Source organism: Somniosus microcephalus, chromosome 2, assembly GCF_052327205.1.
Source record: "Somniosus microcephalus isolate GS21.2 chromosome 2, FLI_Smic_1.0, whole genome shotgun sequence".
Classification (NCBI taxonomy): Eukaryota; Metazoa; Chordata; class Chondrichthyes; order Squaliformes; family Somniosidae; genus Somniosus; species Somniosus microcephalus.
In genome coordinates this window covers 337,584,993-337,605,833 of record NC_140988.1, presented here as the reverse complement: position 1 = coordinate 337,605,833, position 20,841 = coordinate 337,584,993, and the positions used below count along the sequence as shown (strand labels likewise).

Genomic DNA, 20,841 nt, shown 5'->3' with positions numbered 1-20,841 from the left:
TAAGAAATATATATCCAACTCCTTCTTGAATATATTTAATGAATTGGTCTCTACTGCCTTCTGTGGTAGAGAATTCCACACGTTCACCACTCTCTGGATGAAGAAATTCCTCCTCATCTCTGTCCTAAATGGCTTACCCCTTATCCTTAGACTGTGACCCCTGGTTCTGGACTCCCCGGCCATCGGGAACATCCTGCATCTAGTCCTGTTAGAATTTTATACGTTTCAATAAGATCCCCTCTCATTCTTCTAAACTCCCTCGAGTATAAGTCCAGTCTCTCCTCATATGTCATTCCTGCCATCCCAGGTATCAGTCTGGTGAATCTTCGCTGCACTCCCTCCATGGCAAGAACATCCTCCGATAAGGTGACCAAAACTGCACACAATACTCAAGGTGTGGTCTCATCAAGGCCCTGTACAACTGGAGCAAGACATCCTTGCTCCTGTACTCGAACCCTCTCGCTACGAAGGCCAACATACCATTTGCCTTCTTAACCGCCTGCTGCACCTGCATGCTTACTCAGCGACTAGTGCACAAGGACACCCAGGTCTCATTGCACTTCCCCTTCTCCCAATCTAGTGCCGTTCAGATAATAATCTGCCTTCCTGTTTTTGCCACCAAAGTGGATAACCTCACATTTATCCACATTATACTGCATCTGCCCAATCACCGAACCTGTCCAAATCATACTGGAGTTTCTCGGAATCCTCCTCACAGCACACACGCCCACCCAGCTTTGTGTCGTCTGCAAACTTGGAGATATTACATCTAGTTCACTTGTCTAGATCATTAATATATAGTGAATAGCTGGGGTCCAAGGACTGATCCCTGCGGTACCCCACTAGTCACTGCCTGCCACTCGGAAAAAGACCCGTTTATTCTAACTCTTTGCTTCCTGTCTGCCAACCAGTTCTCTATCCAAGTTAGTACCTTGCCCCCAATCCCATGTGCTTTAACTTTGCACGCCAATCTCTTATGCGGGACCTTATCGAAAGCCTTCTGAAAGTCCAAATACACCACATCCACTGGTTCTCCCTTATCTATTCTACCAGTTACATCCTCAAAAAATTCCAGTAGATTAGTCAAGCACGATTTACCTTTTGTAAATCCATGTTGACTTTGTCCGATCCTGTCACTGTTTTCCAAGTGCTCTGCTATTACATCTTTTATAATGGACTCTAGCATTTTCCCCACTACCGATGTCAGGCTTACCGGTCTATAATTCCCCATTTTCTCTCTACCACCTTTTTTGAATAGTGGGGTAACATTAGCTACCCTCCATTCCATGGGAACTGTTCCAGAGTCTACCGAATTTTGGAAGATGACCAGGATTTCATCTACTATTTCTAGGGCCACTTCCTTAAGTACCCTAGGATGTAGATTATCAGGTCCTGCGGATTTATCGGCCTTCAATCCCGTCAATTTCCCTAACACCATTTCCCTACAAATACTGATTTCTTTCAGTTCCTCCCTCTCATTAGACCCTATGTTCCCAACATCTCTGGGAGGTTATTTGTGTCCTCCTTTGTGAAGACAGAACCAAAGTATATATTTAATTGGTTAGCCATTTCTTTGTTCCCCATTATAAATACCCCTGATTCTGACTGCATCGGACCTACGCTTGACTTCACCAATCTTTTTCTCTTCACATATCTATAAAAGCTTTTACAGTCAGTTTTTGTTCCCTGCAAGCTTACTCTCATACTCTATTTTCCCCCTCTTAATTAATCCCTTTGTCCTCCTTTGCTGAATCCTAAACTGCTCCCAATCCTCCGGTTTACTGCTTTTTCTGGCCAATTTATATGTCCTCTCCTTGGATCTTATGCTATCCCTAATTTCCCTTGTTGGCCACGGTTGAGTCACCTTTTTTGTTTTATTTTTATGCCAAACCGGGATGAACAAATTCTGTAGTTCATCCATGCGGCTTTGAATGTTTGCCATTGCCTATCAACCGTCAACCCTTTGAGTAACATTCCCCAATCAATCCTACCCAACTCGCGCCTCATACCATCGTAGTTTCCTTTATTTAAATTCAGGACCCTAGTCTGAGTCAACTACTTCACTCTCCGTCTTAATGAAGAATTCTATCGTATTATGATCGCTCCGACCCAAGGGGCCTCGCACAAGATTGCTAATTAATCCTTTCTCATTACATAATACCCAGTCTAAGATGGCCTGATCTCTAGTTGCTTCCTCGACATATTGGTCCAAGAAACCATCCCGTATACACTCCAGGAATTCCTCCTCCACAGTATTGTTACTAATTTGGTTAGCCCAATCTATATGTAGATTAAAGTCACCCATGATAACTGCTGTGCCCTTATTGCACGCGTCTCTAATTTCCCGTTTAATCCCATCCCCAACCTCTGCATTACTGTTTGGAGGTCTGTCACTGCCACTGTTTTCTGCCCCTTGGTATTTCTCAGTTCTACCCATACAGATTCCACATAATCAGAGCTAATATCCTTCCTTTCAATTGTGTTAATCCACTCTTTAACCAGCAATGCTACCCCACCTCCTTTTCGCCTATCTTTCCTGACTATTGAATACCCCTGGATGTTGAGTTCCCAGCCTTGGTCACCCTGGAGCCATGTTTCCGTAATCCCAATCATATCATATCCGTTTACCTCTATTTGCACAGCTAATTCATCCACATTATTACGAATGCTCCTTGCATTAAGACACAAGGCCTTCAGGCTTGTTTTTTTAACACTCTTACACCTTTTAGAATTATTATTTACTGTGGCCATGTTTGATTTAAACCCTTGATTTCTCTGACTGCCACCTTTGTTTTTCTCCTTCCTGTCTTTTGCTTCTATCCTTGTTTCCCTTTCTTCTGACTCCCATCTCAGGTTCCCAACCCCCTACCATTTCAGTTTAAACCCACCCCCAGAACACTAGCAAACACTCCCCCTCGGACATCGGTCCCGGTCCTGCCCAGGTGCAAACCGTCTGGTTTGTACTGGTCCCACCTCCCCCAGAACCGGTTCCATAGGTTAGAGAAAGTGTTGAGGTCCTTCAGGCAGAGTTTCAGGAGCTAGGGAAAAGATTAAAAAACAGGACCTCAAAAAGGTGGTAATTTCAGGCCTATTCCCAGTGCTACATGCTAGTGAATATAGAAACAGGAACGTAGTGCAGGTAAATGCGTGGCTGGAGAAGTGGTGCAGGAGGGAGGGTTTCAGACAATGGGGCATTGGGACCGGTTCTGGGGGAAGGGGCATCTAGACTGGTTGCACCTGAACAGAGCCGGGACCAAGGTTCTTGGAGAGGTTAACTAGTTCTGTTGGGGAAGGTTTAAACTAATTTGGCGGGGGGGGGGTACCAGAAAATAGCAGAAAGGAGCAGCAGTGAGATCAGAGATCATAAGCAGCAGTAAAATTAGAAATATCCCAAAAACTGCAGGGACCAGATTGAGGAAAATAGCAAGTGACGAAGGAAGTATTAAATTGTACATCGTTGTCCATAGTGTAACTAATAAGGTTGGTGAGCTGCAGGCACAAGTTGCCACATGGCATTATGATGTGGTTGCATTAACAGAGACATGGCTCAAACAAGGCTCTGAATGGGTTAATATTCCTGGTTACCAAGTATTCAGGAATGATAAGAGGAGGGGGCATGGCAGTATTGATTAAGGATGATGTTAGTTCTAAATAGAAAGAAAGACTAGCGCTTCACAGCCAATGAGGTACTTTTGAAGTGGAGTCACTGTTGTAATGTAGGAAACGCAGCAGCCAATTTGCGCACAGCAAGGTCCCACAAATAACAATGTGATAATAACCAGATAATCTGTTTTTGTTATGTTGGTTGAGGGATAAATATTGGTCAGGACACTGGGGATAACTCCCCTGCTCTTCTTCGAAAATAGTGCCATGGGATCTTTTACGTCCACCTGAGGGGGCAGACGGGACCTCAGTTTAACGTCTCATCCGAAAGACTGCACCTTTGACAGTGCAGCACTCCCTCAGCACTGCACTGGAGTGTCAGCCTAGATTTGTTTCTGCTCAAGTCCCTGGAGTGGGACTTGAACCCACAACCTTCTGACGCAGAGGCGAGTGTGCGCCCAACTGAGCCACAGCTGACACAAATAGAAAGGATATACTAGATGGTTCTAGGACTGAATCTATTTGGCTTGAGTTAAGGAACAGAGGGGGAGCCGTTATGCTGCTGGGAGGTTTTTTTTAAATATATAGAGCTCCAAACAGGAGATAGATGAGCAAATTTCAAAGGTGTGTAACAAAAATATAGTAATATTAGACTTAATTTATCCTAATATAGACTGGTAAAAAAAACAATACTAAGGGTAGGGAAGGAGAGGAATTTCAGATATGTACAGGAGAACTTTCTCAATTTAACATGTCTCCAATCCAACAAGGAAGGAAACAGTGTTGGATCTGGTTCGGAGAAGCTAAGTAGGGCAAGTGGAGTGTGCTACAGTAGATCATCCAGCTAACAGTGACCACAACAGAATTTGGTTTAGAGTAATTATGGAAAGAGACCAGAAAATATTGAAGGTAAAAATTCTCAACTGGGGAAGAGCTAATTTCAGTCACTTAAGAAAGGTCCTAGTGCAGGTAGATTGGAAAAGGTGATTGCAGGGTAAAGCGGTAACTGAGCAATGGAAGGCATTCGGGGAAGAGAGAGTTCATGTACAAACTGGGCATATTCCTTTGAAGGGAAAAGGTAAAGCATCCAAAGCTAATGCACCATGGATGACAAAGGGAATAAAATAAACACACAAATTTGGCTTGACTTGTGACAAGTATCAGGAGCAAGATTCAGTTAATTATCAGGAAGTTTATGGAAAGTACAGGAGGGAATTGAAAGTTAATACGGCCAGCAAGAAGTGGTTATGAGAAAAGATTAGCAGGCATTAAATTGAACCCCAAAACATTTTATTAAACATAAAGTTGAAGAGGTTAGCTAGGGAAAAAGTTGCACCTATTAAGGACCCAATAGTAAATCCTCATGTAGAGGCAGAGGACATGGCTAAAGTATTAAATGATTTGCAACTGTCTTCACAAAGGAAGTGGATGATGTGAAGGTTGCACTAATAGAGAAGGAAGTTATGGACAGGATAGTAAGAGAGGACGTACTAAAAAGATTAGCATTACTGAAAGTTGGTAAGTCACCTGGTCTGGATGAAATACATCCTGAAAGAAGAAAAGGCAATAGCAGAGGCATTGGTCACAATCTTTCAATCCTCATTGGATACAGGAGTAGTGCCAGAGGACCGGAGGGTTGCTAATGTTATACCACTGTTCCAAGAAAGGGAGCGGGTTAAACCAGGAAACTACAGACCAGTCAGCCTAACATTGGTGGTGAAGAAGTTATTGGAAACCATTATCAGGGATAAATAAACCTTAATTTGGAACGGCTTGTTAAGAAGATGGAACACCATCGAAATTAAGGGGAAAGTGGTGGTATAGAAACAGAATTGGCTCAATGACAGGATGCACAGGGTGGTGGTGGGTGGATGTTTTTCAGACTGGGAGGTGATTTCTAGTGGTGGTCCAAGGGTCAGTTTTGGGTCCATTACACACTGCAATTTTTATAAACGACCTAGATTCGGGTGTAGGAAGCAGCATTATAAAGTTTGAAGATGACACAAAACTTGGAAGCGTAGTAGATAATGCTGAGGATAGTTGTAGACTTCAGGGTGGAGTTCAATGCAGAGAAGTGTAAAGTGATGCACTTTGGAAGGACTAATATGGAAAGACAGTATACTATAAATGGCACGATTTTGAAAAGTGTAGATGAGCAGAGAGACCTTGGTGTCTATATACACAAATCCTTAAAGGTGGCAGGGCAAGTTGATAAGGTGGTTAAAAAAGCATATGGGTTACTTGGGTTTATAAATAGAGGCATAGAATATAAAAGCAAAGAGATCACGCTAGAACTTTATAAATCACTGGTTAGGCCTCAGCTAAAGTATTGTGGACAGTTCTGGGCACCACACTTCAGGAAAGATGTAAAGGCCTTAGAAAGGGTACAGAGGAGGTTAACTAGGATAAGGGATGAGGGACTTCAGTTATGAGGAGAGGTTGGTAGGACTGTTCTTGGAACAGAGAAGGTTAAGAGGTGACCTAATAGAGGTTATGAAGTTGAGAGAGAAAAACTATTCCCTTTGGCAAGTGGGTCAATAAACAGAGATCATAGATTTAAAATCATTGGCAAAAGGTCTAGAGGGGAGATGAGATGAGAATTTTTTCCACTGAGTTTTTGGGATCTGGAACGCTCTATCTGCAAAGGTGGTGGAAGCTGATTCCATAAATAATTTAAAAAAGGGAGTTGGACAGGTGTTTGAGGATGAGGAACTTACAAGGTTACCGACAATAACTTGGTGTAGGACTAAGCACAACTGCTCTTTCAAAGAGGCATGATTGGCTGAATGGCCTCCTTCTGTGCTGTAAGTTTCTAGGATTCTATGAATCTATTTAAAGCTACCCCATAACTTTTGTCAGATAAATACAGCAAGAGCTGGAACTTTGAAACAAAAATAGTAAATCCTCAATGCACAATATCTGAAGAGATAGGTTTGCATTTCTGGTGTAGGCATTTAATTAGTTTTGACTAAACGTTTCTGATTTTATCCTGTACCGTTTCTCACTAGATTAGAGATCCTCGAGCTTTGGTATTCGCTTAAGGGTAGGTCTACCATTCTGAATTCAAATCTGAAGTATGTGGTAGTTAATAGCTAAAGATTACTTCAGTAAGATCTCCATTTCAGTGATATCCTATCCAAGTTCCCACCCAACAGACTGAAACGGTTAGCATGGTGTATTCAGTTATATATATTTTCTTAAAAAGAAAAACTGAAATTGGTTGTGTAATTTATGACTGAGTTAATATCTCAAAGTGGAAAGCCAACACTTTTTTTTTGAAAGAGCGAGACCACCCATGACAATTCTTACCATTCCACTATAATATGAAGAACATAGGAACAGGAGGAGGACATTCAGCCCCTCCAGCCTGTTCTGTCAATTCTACCAAGGTAGATAACCTATCCACTTTGTCCTCTCCTGGATGTTTGGATCATGTTTTACTTGTGTTTCCCACCAGGATCTTGGAGAAACTTTGCTCAAGTACGGCATTCACATTCTACTTCTGTTTTTCCACGACTTTTGTTTTTGCTCAATGCCAGGTTCATACATTTAGTGTCGTACAATTGTTTGTAAAATTATTCAGTCCCACATTAATGAGTATTTTTTAGTTCTCATAGCCCTTCTCTGCAGTTTCCATTTATGGAGAATTATTCACACCTGTTCGCACCAGAGCAGAAAGCAGCTATATCCAACCCCAGGTTTCCACAGCTGTCTGCCTGACTCGTATCAAAGCTGGTGATAACTAACATCAAGGCTTCGTCCTCAGCCAACCACTGCATGTAACAAAGTTATTCCATACCAGCAGCAAATGTCTTCTGAAGAATAGAAATGATGAAAAGCAAAGCTATTTGTAAAAGTTTTTTTCCCAGTTGCTATCCTCTTCTTTTGAGACCACTCCCTACCACAAACACAGCCATACAACCTAGTCCGAGACATCTTTAATGTTATTATCAAGCCAGCTGTTGCGAAGTAAGCAGTAACGGCCCAGTGACTCACCTGCCCAGTTTCCCTCCAGCTGTGGGGGAAGAGGAAGCCTAATTATGTTGCTCATTTTTTAAAATTAAAGGCATATGCAGGAGAGAAAAATGAGAAATAGTACATTTAATTAAAAAAAACAATAAAATCTCATACTTCGGCTATAGTTCCATGAGCATCATCAGCCACTGCCTTGCCCAAATATCAAATTTCTCAAGACTTCCCAAAGCATTTCAGATAGAATGAATTACAATGTGCTGAATGACCAGTTTGTCTGTTTTTGGTGGTGGTGGTGGTGGAGAGGAATATTGACCAGAACACCAGAAGGAACTCCCTGCTCTTCTTTGCAGGGCCTGTAGCCTTCTAACTCTGGCAAATGTGCAGCCAACTAAGCCAAGCTAACACCAAGCCTGGAAAGTGAATTACCAACAAATTATTTGACCACAGGGCCATTCCACCATCCACGTGCACATTCTGCAGCAGTAACTGGTTAATAATTCCCCCCCTCCCCCACCCAAAACATGGCACAAAGCCCAATTGTAGCCCCCTAATGCTACGGCAGCAGAGATTGGCTAACTCAGCCTGGACCAGGGATTAAACATGGAATCTTCTTGTTCTCTATGTCTCAACATCTCCCTGGCTGAGAGGTGCGAAAGCAAGGCCAGACCTATAGATAAGCAATAATTTTCAAAGAAAAATAAATTAAAAATAGAGTGTGATTATATACATTGGTGACAATGGTTTCAAGGCTATCTTAATCCCATGATAAATTGAAGGTGTGCTGGCAGCCATCTTGGAGGCCATGCCACAGTAGCTGTAGACTGATGATTGTTCCTTAATATCATTATTCCCTGTTTATATTCGCACATTATTCCAGCATTACGTTCTTCTTTCCGATGTTAGCAGTAAGGACATCAAATGAACCAAGATAATAACTAAAAACAGAAAATAGAGGGAACACAACAGATCAATCAGCATCTGAAAGAGAAAGACAGATTAATGTTGTGGTATAATCTTTCATTAAAACTGGCATGATCAGGTTGCAGAAAAACAAGATTAATCCAAGAGAACAGTGCAACAAGCTAAAATAGAAATTACTTTTAGTGTGAATGCTGGTCTTACTTCACAGCTCCAGCACACCATCCAGCTTCACTCCTGCTTTAAAATGGCAGTCATTCCATAATTACACCAGTTATATTTTGAGTCTGATCCAGTTTTTGTAATTTCTTCTCTTTTCCATATAGCTGGCAGCAGAAAAGCAAAATACAGTAAAATGATTCAGCTCAGAAAAAGGCCCAAGCTTCAATGCATACAGATATTAACAACTTTTCAACCAGAAAAATGCACAATAAAGAGGGAGAGCTGCAACACACTGTCCTTACAACTCTGCGATGCAAGCCCAAAAAATCCAAGTCAATGGGACAATGTCTCGTTTTAGGGCAGGGGATTTCCCATAACAATAACTACTCATGAAAACTCTGCCATTCAGAGGTCCTAAGGCTGGCCAGCATGAGGACACAGAAAAATTCAGATAATAGGAGTGGTGCTTCCCGTGAGAGACAGTGCTGGATTGGGACACGAGCTTTACTTTCCGTGTATTACCCAATCTGCTGGTGCACCGCTGACACCAGGTGCAAAAATGTTTCACTCCCACCTTAATCAGCCCAAAAAGTCACAAAAGAAAATGCAAAACTCAGCCTGAAATTCCTCAATTTTGGGGGGCAAAAGTGGCATAGTTCCAGCATTTTGGGGGCTGGGGGGGGGGGGGGGGGGGGAGAAAGAGAGAGAGAGAGAGTGTGAGTTGGATTTTGGTTGGATATGCAAGAGTTCAACCCGTTCTAAAATACACACTAAATTCCAGTAGAATTGGGTGCTGGTAGATGATGCAACCTCCTCTAAAGCAGTCCATGTATGACAACGATGTGATAATGAGGGCAAAACCTTCTGTCCCCAAAACTCCACCATGCCCACCAGACTCGCAAGAGGACAATCTTAGCCTGTAGAAGAGGAATAAGTTGCCTGCGTGACTCGTCATACCTGGAAGTGGTCGAGTTCATAACACCAACTTATATTTAAAATAGCGCCTTTAACATAGTAAAATGTCTCCAGGTGCTTCACAGGAGCATTATCAAACAAAACATGACACTGAGCCACATGAGATATTAGGACAGGTGACCAAAAGCTTGTTCCAAGAGGAGGATCGAGAGGCAGAGAGATTTAGGGAGGGAATTCCAGAGCTTAGGGCCTAAGCAGCTAAAGGCACGGCCACCAATGGTGGAGCAATGAAAATCGGAGATGCGCAACAGGCTAGAATTGGAGGAGCACAGAGATCTCGGAGGGTTGTAGGGCTGGAGGAGATTAGAGATAGGGTAGAACGAGGCCATGGGGGGGATTGGCAAATGGAGTCCTTGAGACGCCCCTGTACATGGTTTGTGAATGTGGGTGATCAGAAATAAGCTAGGCAGCCTGACAGCGCAGAAATTTAGAGATTGCTTGCTCTTTTGGCCCCTGCTGCTGTCCTTCTCACCTAGGTTGCCCGCTTCCTCCAGTTCTGTCATTGCCCCTTTAAGCGCCAGTGTATTTTATATTCTGCTGCTGCACCAGATCTCTGCCTCTCCTCCAATTATTTCCCACCCCCACCCAACTAGTCTGAGGCATTCTGGGCTAGATTTGCACAGCTCTGTCCCACCTGCCTGATTTCTGGCAGTCTGATAGCACCGTCTGAGGTTTCAGGCCCTCGCTGTTTTCCAAAAAGGAGGAAAGCTCAAGTGGGCTACACAGTAAGAATGAACATTTGGGTAAATTCAGACATTGAGTTCAGCTTTGGTAATACTTTAAATTCAGACGTTATAAATTTGTAGTATAAATTTAAAAGCTGTGGTATACAAGTGGCACTAGGGTATAGACAGGTTCATCTACATTAAGGGGCATGGATTAGGCCATATTTCATTTGGAGTAAAACGTTTCTAATCAGTGAATTTACACGTGGTATAAAAGAGGTTGGGTGGGAAAGCTGACAGAGTCACCAGCACAAGGCCTCATACCCTATTAATTTACCACAGATCAAATGGATGCAGCACAACCATATAACTGCATTCCTCCATTCCCAACAGACCACAGATTAAACCTCCTACACTCGAACTAACCACCAGAAGTCAGCACAACGCATCTTCCCAAAAGGTCGCTGATCAGGCAGAACTTGCCACCTTTCCTCAATGTTAAATCAAAATCATTTGATTGAATTCGATATTAGGTCTGAGGGGGAGAAGGGAAAGTCATGAACTAAAGGTTTTAAATTTGGGTGAGGCAGAAACTGACCATAATAGACTCGGCAGAACTATTAACAGATGAACAGTGGGAGGTGTTTGGTCGAATACAAGACCTATACATATCCCTAAAGAGCAAAAGCTCCAATTGTGTAATTAAACAACCTTGGTCAGTGAGGGACAGTATAAAACTAAAAAAGGGCTTATATGAATGCAAAGAACAGTAGGGATCTCCCAGGACTGGGACAGATATAAAGAACAGAAAGGAAGTAGTAAGAGCTGCAAAAGAGGAATACGAGAAAAAACGTGAGGGATATAAAGTCCAACACAAAGGTTTTTTACAAGTATATTAAGTAAAAGAGGGTGGCTAAGAGTAATGTGGGCCCCTTAAAGACAAATGCAGGTGAATACTGTAATTGAAAAAAAAAAATCAGGAAATGGCAGACTTACTAAATACTTACATTGTATCGGTCTTCAATTATAGGGGATGAGGGAAAGTACCAGAGATAAGAGGAAAAGTAAAAATAAATCGAGGGGGGGGGGGGGGGGACTTCTTAGATTTAATACAAGTACAAAAAAATGGTAATGTAGAAAATAATGAGACTACAGCTAGACAAATCTGCAGGAGCCACCCCAAGGTATTAAAAGTAGGCGAGGAAATTGTAGTTGCTCTAGTCATGGTTCTCCAAAACACTCTTGATTCAGGAATTGCCACCTTGGATTGGAAAATTTCCAATGTTACTCTACTATTTAAGAAGGGCAAGAGAAATAAACCAAGAAATTTTAGGCCTATTAGTCTAATGTCTATTGTGGGGAAGTTACTAGAATCTCTTATTACAGGAAACTGTGTTTTATCCGGAGGCTAAATGTCCGGCAAGCTCGAGCCACCGGCAAAAATCAGGAGCCGTTTTGTTTTGTTTTTTCCCCCAACAGTCAGGCTCTGCAAAGTCTCTGTAGCTTAGCAACAGCTTCAGAGAGACGCTTCCAAGGTACAGGCCAACTGTTTAGAAGCTGTTGCTAAGCAACAGTGTTTGTTGTCAGATACAGAGATGAAAAGCTCCGTATGCTTCAACATTAACGCTGGTGTATCCGGCAGTTTTGAGGGAACGGTCCCGTCGGTGCCGGATAGCACAAAGTTTCCTGTAGTAGGGACAGAGCACTTATAGAAGTTGATCAGAGAGAGCCAGCATAGATTTGTAATGGGCAAGTCATGTCCAATAAACGTGGTAGATAAGGGAGTGTATATGGACTTCCAGCAGGCATTCAGTAAGGTTCCACATAAGAGACTTAACAAAAATGAGTGCACATAGAATTGGAGGTAACCTATGGACATGGGTAGGGAATTGGTTAGGAGGTAGGAGACAGAGTAGGGATAATGGGTATATACTCCAATTGGCAGGATGTGACTAGTGGTGTCCCCCAGAAATCTGTACTGGGACCTCAGCTTTTCACTATATTTATAAATGACTTAGTAGAAGGAATAGAGATCCATATATCCAAGTTTACTAACACCACCAAGTTAGATGGTACAGTCAATAGTGTAGATGGGAGCAGAAAGTTGCAATGGGGCATTGTTAAATTATGTGAGTGGGCAAAACTGTGGCAGATGGAGTTTAATGTGGGGAAGTGTGAGGTCATCCACTTTGGACCCAAGAAAGACAGATCAGAGTATGTTCTCAGAAGCTGAGAACTATGGAAGAGCAGAGATTTAGGGGTCCAAATACAGAAATCACAATTTTTTTTTTTTTTTTTTTTTTTTAAAACGCTAATGGAATGTTCGCCTTTATCTGAAGGGGGCTGGAAGTTATGTTACAGTTATATAAAGTTCCAGTTAGACCCCATTTACTACACTCAGTTCTGGGCATGGTACCTCAGGAAGGATATATTGCCCTTGGAGAGGGATGCAGTGCAGATTCACCAGAATGATACCAGGGCTAAAATGGTTAAATTATATGAGGACAGGTTGCATAGACTAGACTTGTACTCCCTTAAGGAGTGATCTAATTAAGGTGTTTAAGATGATTAAAAGAGTTGATAGGGTACATAGAGAGAAACCATTTCCACTAGTGGGTGGGGGGGGGGGGTCCAGAATAAGGGGACATATCCTGAACAGCCTAGCTCTAATTTTAAGGTTATCAGAAAGCACTTCACAAAGGGTAGTGGAAATCTGGACAACTCTCCCCCAAAATGCTGTTGAGGCACAGGCAATTGAGAATTTCAAAGCTGAGATTGATAATATCTTTCCCTAACAAACATCCTAAGGGTTACGTAACCAAAGTGGGTAAATGGAGTTAAGATACAGATCAGCCATGATCTAACTGAATGGCAGAACAAGTTTGAGGGGCTGAATGGCCTACTCCTGTTGCTATGTTCCCATTTAAAAGAGACTGCTTTAAAAGAGTGTGCTCCTGGAATAAGATGCATCGTCCAGAGTGCTACTCAGTCCAACAGACTAGAAAATCCCTGGTTTGATCTGCAGTCTGTGCCGAGTTAGCTAATCTCAACCACGATTGCACTGTGACCCTACAACTGGCTCCCTGCAAGATACAAGTGTGCAGCACCCATGGAATTGTATTCAAACATTAGTCAGCACCTTCAGAAAGCGAAGGGTGGGGTGGAGGGTAGAGGGGAATGTGGTGAATTACAATACCTGATTGTCATAAAATGCATAATCCAAACTAAATAAGCATAAATAAACTTCATATTTCATTGAACATACAATGTAATTAATAAGACAGCTGAGCTATGCTCCCAAGTTCCAGGGGAAAAAATGCTGATGCAGGGATAAATTCAAATTTGCCAAGTCACGGCCATTCAATTCCTATTCCAAGCAAAATCTGTCTCCATTTGTTTTTTTTCCAGATTAACCATGCAAAATCTATCCATTATCTTTCACACGTTTTAATTTAAATAAATTGTCCATGATTTGGCACTCAGCAAAATCAGTCATTTTAACTTACGGTCATTCCGATTAAATCACAGTCATTTATCAAGTTCAGAGGGCTTCAGATCTGCCACAAGGAAAGGCAGGCCACAAAATGTGCTATTAATTTCTGGGAAGAAACACAAAGGAAAGGAGAAGGGGGAACAATGTCTATTGTTTGGATTAGAGTGAGAGATAAGAAAAAAATGATTACCTGTTCACTGAAAGCTTGGTGATGAACCTCACTTCCAGGAATGTCTTCAAAAACAAATACCTCAGTGATCCCGAATGCAGAGCATCCCAGAAGTCAAGGCCAGCTATCATAGGAAGAGGAAGTTAGAGCAATTTGCCCCAGCAAATTACAGACAATGCTAGGTATGCTGGGAGTTGTAGTCTTAGCAAAATCCAAAAAAAAAACATACTCTACTGCAAACTAAATAAAGCAAACACTAAAATGTTCAATAAATAAGGTCATTTAAAAAAATTTTGAACTAAAGCCTACAATACTGAAACCAAAATAATGTCCAGAGACAAGCTGAGACACAGGCTCATTTTGCCTTTGCAAGAAAGTCAGCTTGGCTTGGTCAGTAGCCCATTGGCCCCAAGTCCGAAGGTTGTGGGTTCCATTCCATGCAGCACTGAGGGAGTGGCAGGCTGACCCCTGGCCCTCGTTTTCCCACCTGCAGCCTGTCGAACAATTGGTAATTATGCCCATACGTCAAAATAGGACAGGCCTCCGCCAGGACTATCGGACAGGTGCCCTCTACCAGCTGCAGCCCGAAATGCGCACCTGGGGCAAAAATCTACCCAGTCCTGTGAAACTGAGAAATTTCAGTCGAGATGGAGATTTGTTTATTCAGACAGCATTTAAAAAATGTATTCATTTATGGGATGTGGGCGTTGCTGGCAAGGCCAGCATTTATTGCCCATTCCTTAATTGCCCTTGAGAAGGTGGTGGTGAGCCGCCTTCATGAACCGCTGCAGTCCGTGTGGTGAAGGTACTCCCACAGCGCTGTTAGGGAGGGAGTTCCAGGATTTTGACCCAGCGACGATGAAGGATCGGTGATATACTTCTAAGTCAGGTGTGTGACTTGGAGGTGGTGGTCCGATGCGCCTACTGCCCTTGTCCTAGGTGGAAGAGGTCGCGGGTTTGGGAGGTGCTGCAGTGCATCTTGTAGATGGTACACATTGCAGCCACGGTACGCCGGTGGTGGAGGGAGTGAATGTTTAAGGTGGTGCCAATTAAGCGGGCTGCTTTGTCCTGGATGGTGTTGAGCTTCTTGAGTGTTGTTGGAGCTGCACTCATCCAGGTAAGTGGAGAGTATTCCATCACACTGACTTGTGCCTTGTAGATGGTGGAAAGTCTCTGGGGAGTCGGGAGGTGAGACACTCGCCGCAGAATACCCAGCCTCTGACCTACTCTTGTTGCCACAGTGTGTGTGTGGCTGGTCCAGTTAAGTTTCTGGTCAATGGTGACCCCCAGGATATTGATGGTGGGGGATTCGGCGATGGTGATGCCGTTAAATGTCAAGGGGAGGTAGTTAGACTCGTGCTTGTTGGAGATAGTCATTGCCTGGCACTTGTGGCACAAATGTTACCTGCCACTTATCAGCCCAAGCCTGAATGTCGTCCAGGTTTGTTGCATGCGGCCATGGACTGTTTCATTATCTGAGGAGTTGTGAATGGCGCTGAACACTGTGCAGTCATCAGCGAACATCCCCATTTCTGACCTTATGTTGGAGGGAAGGTCATTGATGAAGCAGCTGAAGATCTGAAGATGGTTGGGCCTAGGACACTGCCCTGAGGAACTCCTGCAGCAAATTCCTGTGGCTGTGATGATTGACCTTCAACCAACTCCAACCATCTTCCTTTGTGCTAGGTATAACTCTAGCCAGTGGAGCATTTTCCCCCCGATTCCCATTGACCAGTTGCACTAGGACTCCTTGATGCCACACTCGGTCAAATGCTGCCTTCCATCACTTTGCTGGTGAGGGAAGAGTAGACTGATGAGGCAGTAATTGGCCGGGTTGAATTAGTCCTGCTTTTTGTGGACAGGACATACCTGGGCAGTGTTCCACAGTGTTGGATAGCTGCCAGTGTCATAGCTGTACTGGAGCAACTTGGCTAGAGGCACGGCTAGTTCTGGAGCAAGTCTTCAGCACGATAGCCGGGATGTTGTCTGGGCTCATAGCCTTTGCTGTATTCAGTGCGCTCAGCCGTTTCTTGATATCACGTGGAGTGAATCGAATTGCCTGAAGACTGGCTTCTGTGATGGTGGGGACCTCAGGAGTAGGCCGATATGGATCATCCACTCAGCACTTCTGTCTGAAGATGGTTGCAAATGCTCCACCATCATTGAGGATGGAGATATTCATGGAGCCTCCTACTCCCGTTAGTTGTTTAATGGTCCACCACCATTCACGACTGGATGTGGCAGGACTGCAGGGCTTTGATCTGATCCATTGATTGTGGGATCGCTTAGCCCTGTCTATAGCATGCTGCTTCCGCTTTTTAAGCATGCATGTAGTTCTGTGGTGCAGCTTCCCCAGGTTGGCACCTAATTTTTAGGTACGCCTGGTGCTGCTCCTGGCATGCTCTTCTACACGCCTTGTTGAACCAGGGTTGGTCCCCTGGCTTGGTGGTAATGGTAGAGCGAGGGATATGCCGGGCCATGAGGTTACAGATTGTGGTGGAATACAATTCTGCTGCTGCTGATGGCCCACAGCGCCTCATGGATGCCCAGTTTTGAGCTGCTAGATCTGTTCTGAATCTATTCCATTTAGCACGGTGGTAGTGCCACACAACACGATGGAGGGTGTCCTCCGTGTGAAGACGGGACTTCGTCTCCACAATGACTCTGCGGTGGTCACTACTACCAATGCTGTCACGGACAGATGCATCTGCAACAGGTAGATTGTTGAGGACAAGGTCAAGTAGGTTTTTCCCTCGTGTTGGTTCTCTCACCACCTGTCGCAGGCCCAGACTGGCAGCTATGTCCTTCAGGACTCGGCCAGCTCGGTCAGTAGTGGTGCTACCGAGTCACTCTTGGTGATGGACATTGAAGTCCCCCACCCAAAGTACATTCTGTGCTTCTTCCGGGTGGTGTTCAACATGGAGGAGTATTGATTCATCAGCTAAGGGAGGGTGGTAGGTGGTAATCAGCAGGAGGTTTCCTTGCCCCTGCTTGACCTGAAGCCATGAGACTTCATGGGGTCTGGAGTCAATGTTGAGGACTCCCAGGGCCACTCCTTCACGACTGTATACCACTGTACCGCCACCCCTGGTGGGTCTGTCATGCCGGTGGGACAGGACATACCCAGCATCACTACCTGTACAATGTATTATAATCCAGTATACTGTAGGGCATCAGCAAGTAGAAACACTACAAACTGAGGTATCAGGAAGAGCCTATGGTGCCTAAAAAGAGCATTCTCGCTTAAAGATACTTGCAGCTGTCATGTATAAAGTATTCCAACAGGGGGTGCTTGAATCCACTTAATGCAATACAGTACATTGTTTAAAAAAAATCTCAATGCAAGAAGCCTGCTCACACAAGCCTCCTTTGGATTCAGATGGTGATTTCTCCGATTCAACATAAAAATAGGAGGCAGTTACTTTTGTGCAACATGCTTGCCTCATTAAACAAACAACAAAACTTTCTGCAACTTAGGTCAACTGGCCTGAGCACCAATTCATACTTACCAGCAGATTTTACAAAGTGGAGACGAGACTGGGAAGTGACGAAACGCTAGCGCAGAGACAGCCAGAAGTGCATGGAGAATGGGGTCAATTAGCACAAGCTCCAATCACAGCTTTGGCCTTGCACCAGGAACTAGCAGAATGGAGGATGATGACAATATGGCTAGTATCTGAAATTTAGAGAGATGTGACTGCATAAAGTTAAGTATCTAAATATGGGGTGGGGGTGGAATTGTTTCAATCTTTATAAAGGATCAAAATGTTTTATTAAACATTGGGCAGCTTTTGTAAGTCCAAAGAGGGGGGGGGGGGGATGCCAGGCAAAAATGAAGTGAAAAGGAAATCCAGAGTGGTAGTATGAAACTGAATGTGTGACAGAGTGGCACAGTACCAACCCCTTGTTTGATGCCTGGACTTGGGAATGGGAATGGATGAGATACAAGGAATGAATATTATAGCTCTTTTCATTACATCTCGTACTTACCTATACTGCAGCAAGGCACATATTTAACACAAAACATACAATTGATAGTCTCGCCTCGCACATCAAATTATTGTAACGTGACCCAACTGCAGGATCACTTACTGACACAGATTAATCTGCAGATTGGACACATTATTTGTCACTGTGCATCAAGATTATTTTTCCATTTGTATGACAAGATGGCAAAAAGCTCAATAGAACAAGTCACGACTGGCACATCCAAGCATGGAAGGATAGGGAAAGATGATGCATCAGGCCTCCCTACAATCAGGCCCAATACTATTCTGCTCTTACATCTTGTCCCTCGCTCCCACACAATACACACAATTGTATGCACAATATCTTGCGATACAAGCTCTGTTTGAAGGTGTGTTAGGCAGCCAGTTTTGTAACACTGGTTTCTTTTTCTCTTAATGTGGGCCTGGAAGAACAGCCTGTCGGCACAGCCAGTGGCCCAGAGCAAAACAGCACCACAAAAACATGGTTTGCAAGCAGCACCACACATTCTGGAGGATACAGCTATTGAGAAGATAGCATTGGTTCTGGCACAGGTGAGGTGGAGCAAAGGTCTACAGCATAGGTGGGCAGTAGCTGCCATGAGCAGTTGTAGTTTGAGAAAAGCACCAGTGCAATGATATTGGGAAGCCACGTTATGCCACTCAGTGGGAAAGCAGATCGAAAGTGCTGCCTATGTTGACCAATGTGTCAGTCACCTATTTGATGCATATGTGGTTAGCACATCACCAGATATTGAAGTATCATAGAATCAGAGGAGGCTACCATTTGGCCATTGTGCCTGTGCCAGCTCTTTGAAAGAGCTATGCAATTCGTTCCACTCCCCCTGCTCTTTCCCAATAGCCCTGCAATTTTTTTCCTTTTTTAAATACATATCCAATTACCTTGGCAGCTGTTAATGATTCTGCCATTCCAGTTTACACCTCTAGACTCAGCTTTTGTTTCTTAACTTGTCCCATTAAGGAACATAAAAAATAGTAAAATATTTTACAGGCACAATAAAGAAAAGGTTGGGATGGGAATAGGGCCATTAAGGGATCAACAGGACAATACCACAGGTAATGATAGGGCAGAAATATTAAATCATTACTTTGCTTTGCTATTTACCAGGGAGATAGAACAGGTGGACATGACATTGGATAATATGAGTAATGAGATAAGTGCATTTAAAATAAAAAAAGGGGATATATTACATAAACTAATCAAACTCAAAGAAGATAAAACCCCTGGTTTTGCATCCACACATTTTAAAAGAATCTAGGGAAGATAGCAGAGGCATTACTACACATTTAATATTAGAAAAAGGTGTAGTACCAGAGGACTGGCAGATAGCTAACATAATACCTATATTTAAGAAGGGGGATAGAACATGTCCAGGGAATTATAGACCAGTCAGCTTAACATCAGTTGTAGGAAAAATGGAATCCCTACTAAAAAAGGAGAGAATAGAAAAACCATCTAGAAATGAAAATATATAATAAATGAATAGTCAGCATGGATTTCAAAAGGGAAAAACTTGCTTGACCAACCTTATTGAATTTTTTTTGAAGAGGTAACAGCGAGAGTAGACAATGGTAATGCAGTAGATGTAATTTATCTAGATTTTCAAAAGGCCTTCCATCGGAACCCCATAATAGACTAATGAATAAGGTCAGAGAATGCAGAGTCAGGGGACAAGTAGCAGAATGTGCAGTCTGCACAGAGCGGGATTAAACGGTGTGGACTTGAACGGAGTGTTTTATTTGGGAATTTGGAAAGTGGAAATTCGGAGAAGAGGGGGAAGGAGCTGCTGCTTTTTGCCTACACTACTTGTAGTGCTGTGTGTTACAGGTAGATAGTTAATTGCAGTACCCTTAACTTAATCTAGATCAAGTAAGTAGTCAGGAAACTACATTGTAAACCAAGATACCTAATTACAAATTTAATTAAATAAATCAAGGTCATATAGGAATGGCAGTGCAGGTGGTGTGCCACAATTGCAGCATGTTTGTGGAGAGCATTGTGGTCCCAGACAACCACACTTGCAGTAAGTGTCTGCATCTTGAGGAACTTCAGCTCAGAGTTTTTGAGCTGGAGTCGGAGGTGCAGACATTGCGGGGCATCAGGGATGGGGAGAGTTACCTGGGCACATTGATCCAGGAGGCAGTCACACCCCTTAGGTTAGGTAGTGGTACAGGTCTGGTCAGTGGTCAGGGACAGGAGAGTGTGACTGCAACTCAGGCAGGTAAGGGGACCCCAGGTGCAGTGCTGGATGAGCTTCAGCCTTTGCCCTTGTCCAACAGGTATGAGGTTCTTGCTGCCTGTGTGGATGAGGGAAAAGCCTGCAGGATGGATGAACAGGCTGACCATGGTGCAGGAGGCCATTCAAGTGGGGAGAGTGAAAGGGAATGTAGTTGTGGTAGGGGACAGTATAGTCAGGGGGATAGATACTTCTCTGCAGCAGTGACCGAGACTTCCGAAGGTTGTGTTGCCTGACCGGTGCCAGGGTTAAAGACATCTCCTCACGGCTGGAGAAGAAGTGGGAGGGGGAGGATCCAGTTGTCGTGGTCAACCTAGGAACCAACGACATAGGTAGAACTAGGAATGAGGTTCTGCTGAGGGAGTTTGAGGAGCTAGGATCCAAATTAAAAAGCAGAGCCTCAAAGGTAATAATCTCTGGATTATTACCGGAGCCACGTGCAAATTGACATAATGACAAACAGATTAGAGGTTTAAATGCGTGGCTCAAAGAGTGGTGTGGGGAGGAAGGAATTTCGGTTCATGGGCATTGGCACCAGTACTGGGGAAAAAGGGAGCTGTTCCGTTGGGACAGGCTCCACTTAAACTGGCCTGGGACCAGTGTCCTAGCGAACCAAATAACTAGGGTAGTAGACAGG

At 43.6% G+C, this 20,841-nt stretch overlaps 1 long non-coding RNA gene across 3 annotated transcripts in view; it reads right to left on the bottom strand.

The window, feature by feature from the left end:
• LOC147123630 (uncharacterized) overlaps positions 1 to 14,118 on the bottom strand; it is a 67,620-nt gene extending 53,502 nt beyond the window's left edge. The window contains exons 1-2 of one of the 3 annotated variants that reach the window (XR_015074973.1): positions 13,982 to 14,118; positions 8,677 to 8,822 (exon numbers count right to left, since the gene is read on the bottom strand). This is a non-coding gene — a long non-coding RNA (uncharacterized LOC147123630). The remainder of the gene's footprint in view (positions 1 to 8,676; positions 8,823 to 13,981) is intronic. The other 2 variants (XR_015074971.1, XR_015074970.1) reach the window with 2 other exon arrangements.
• Between the last annotated feature and the right edge of the window lie 6,723 nt (positions 14,119 to 20,841).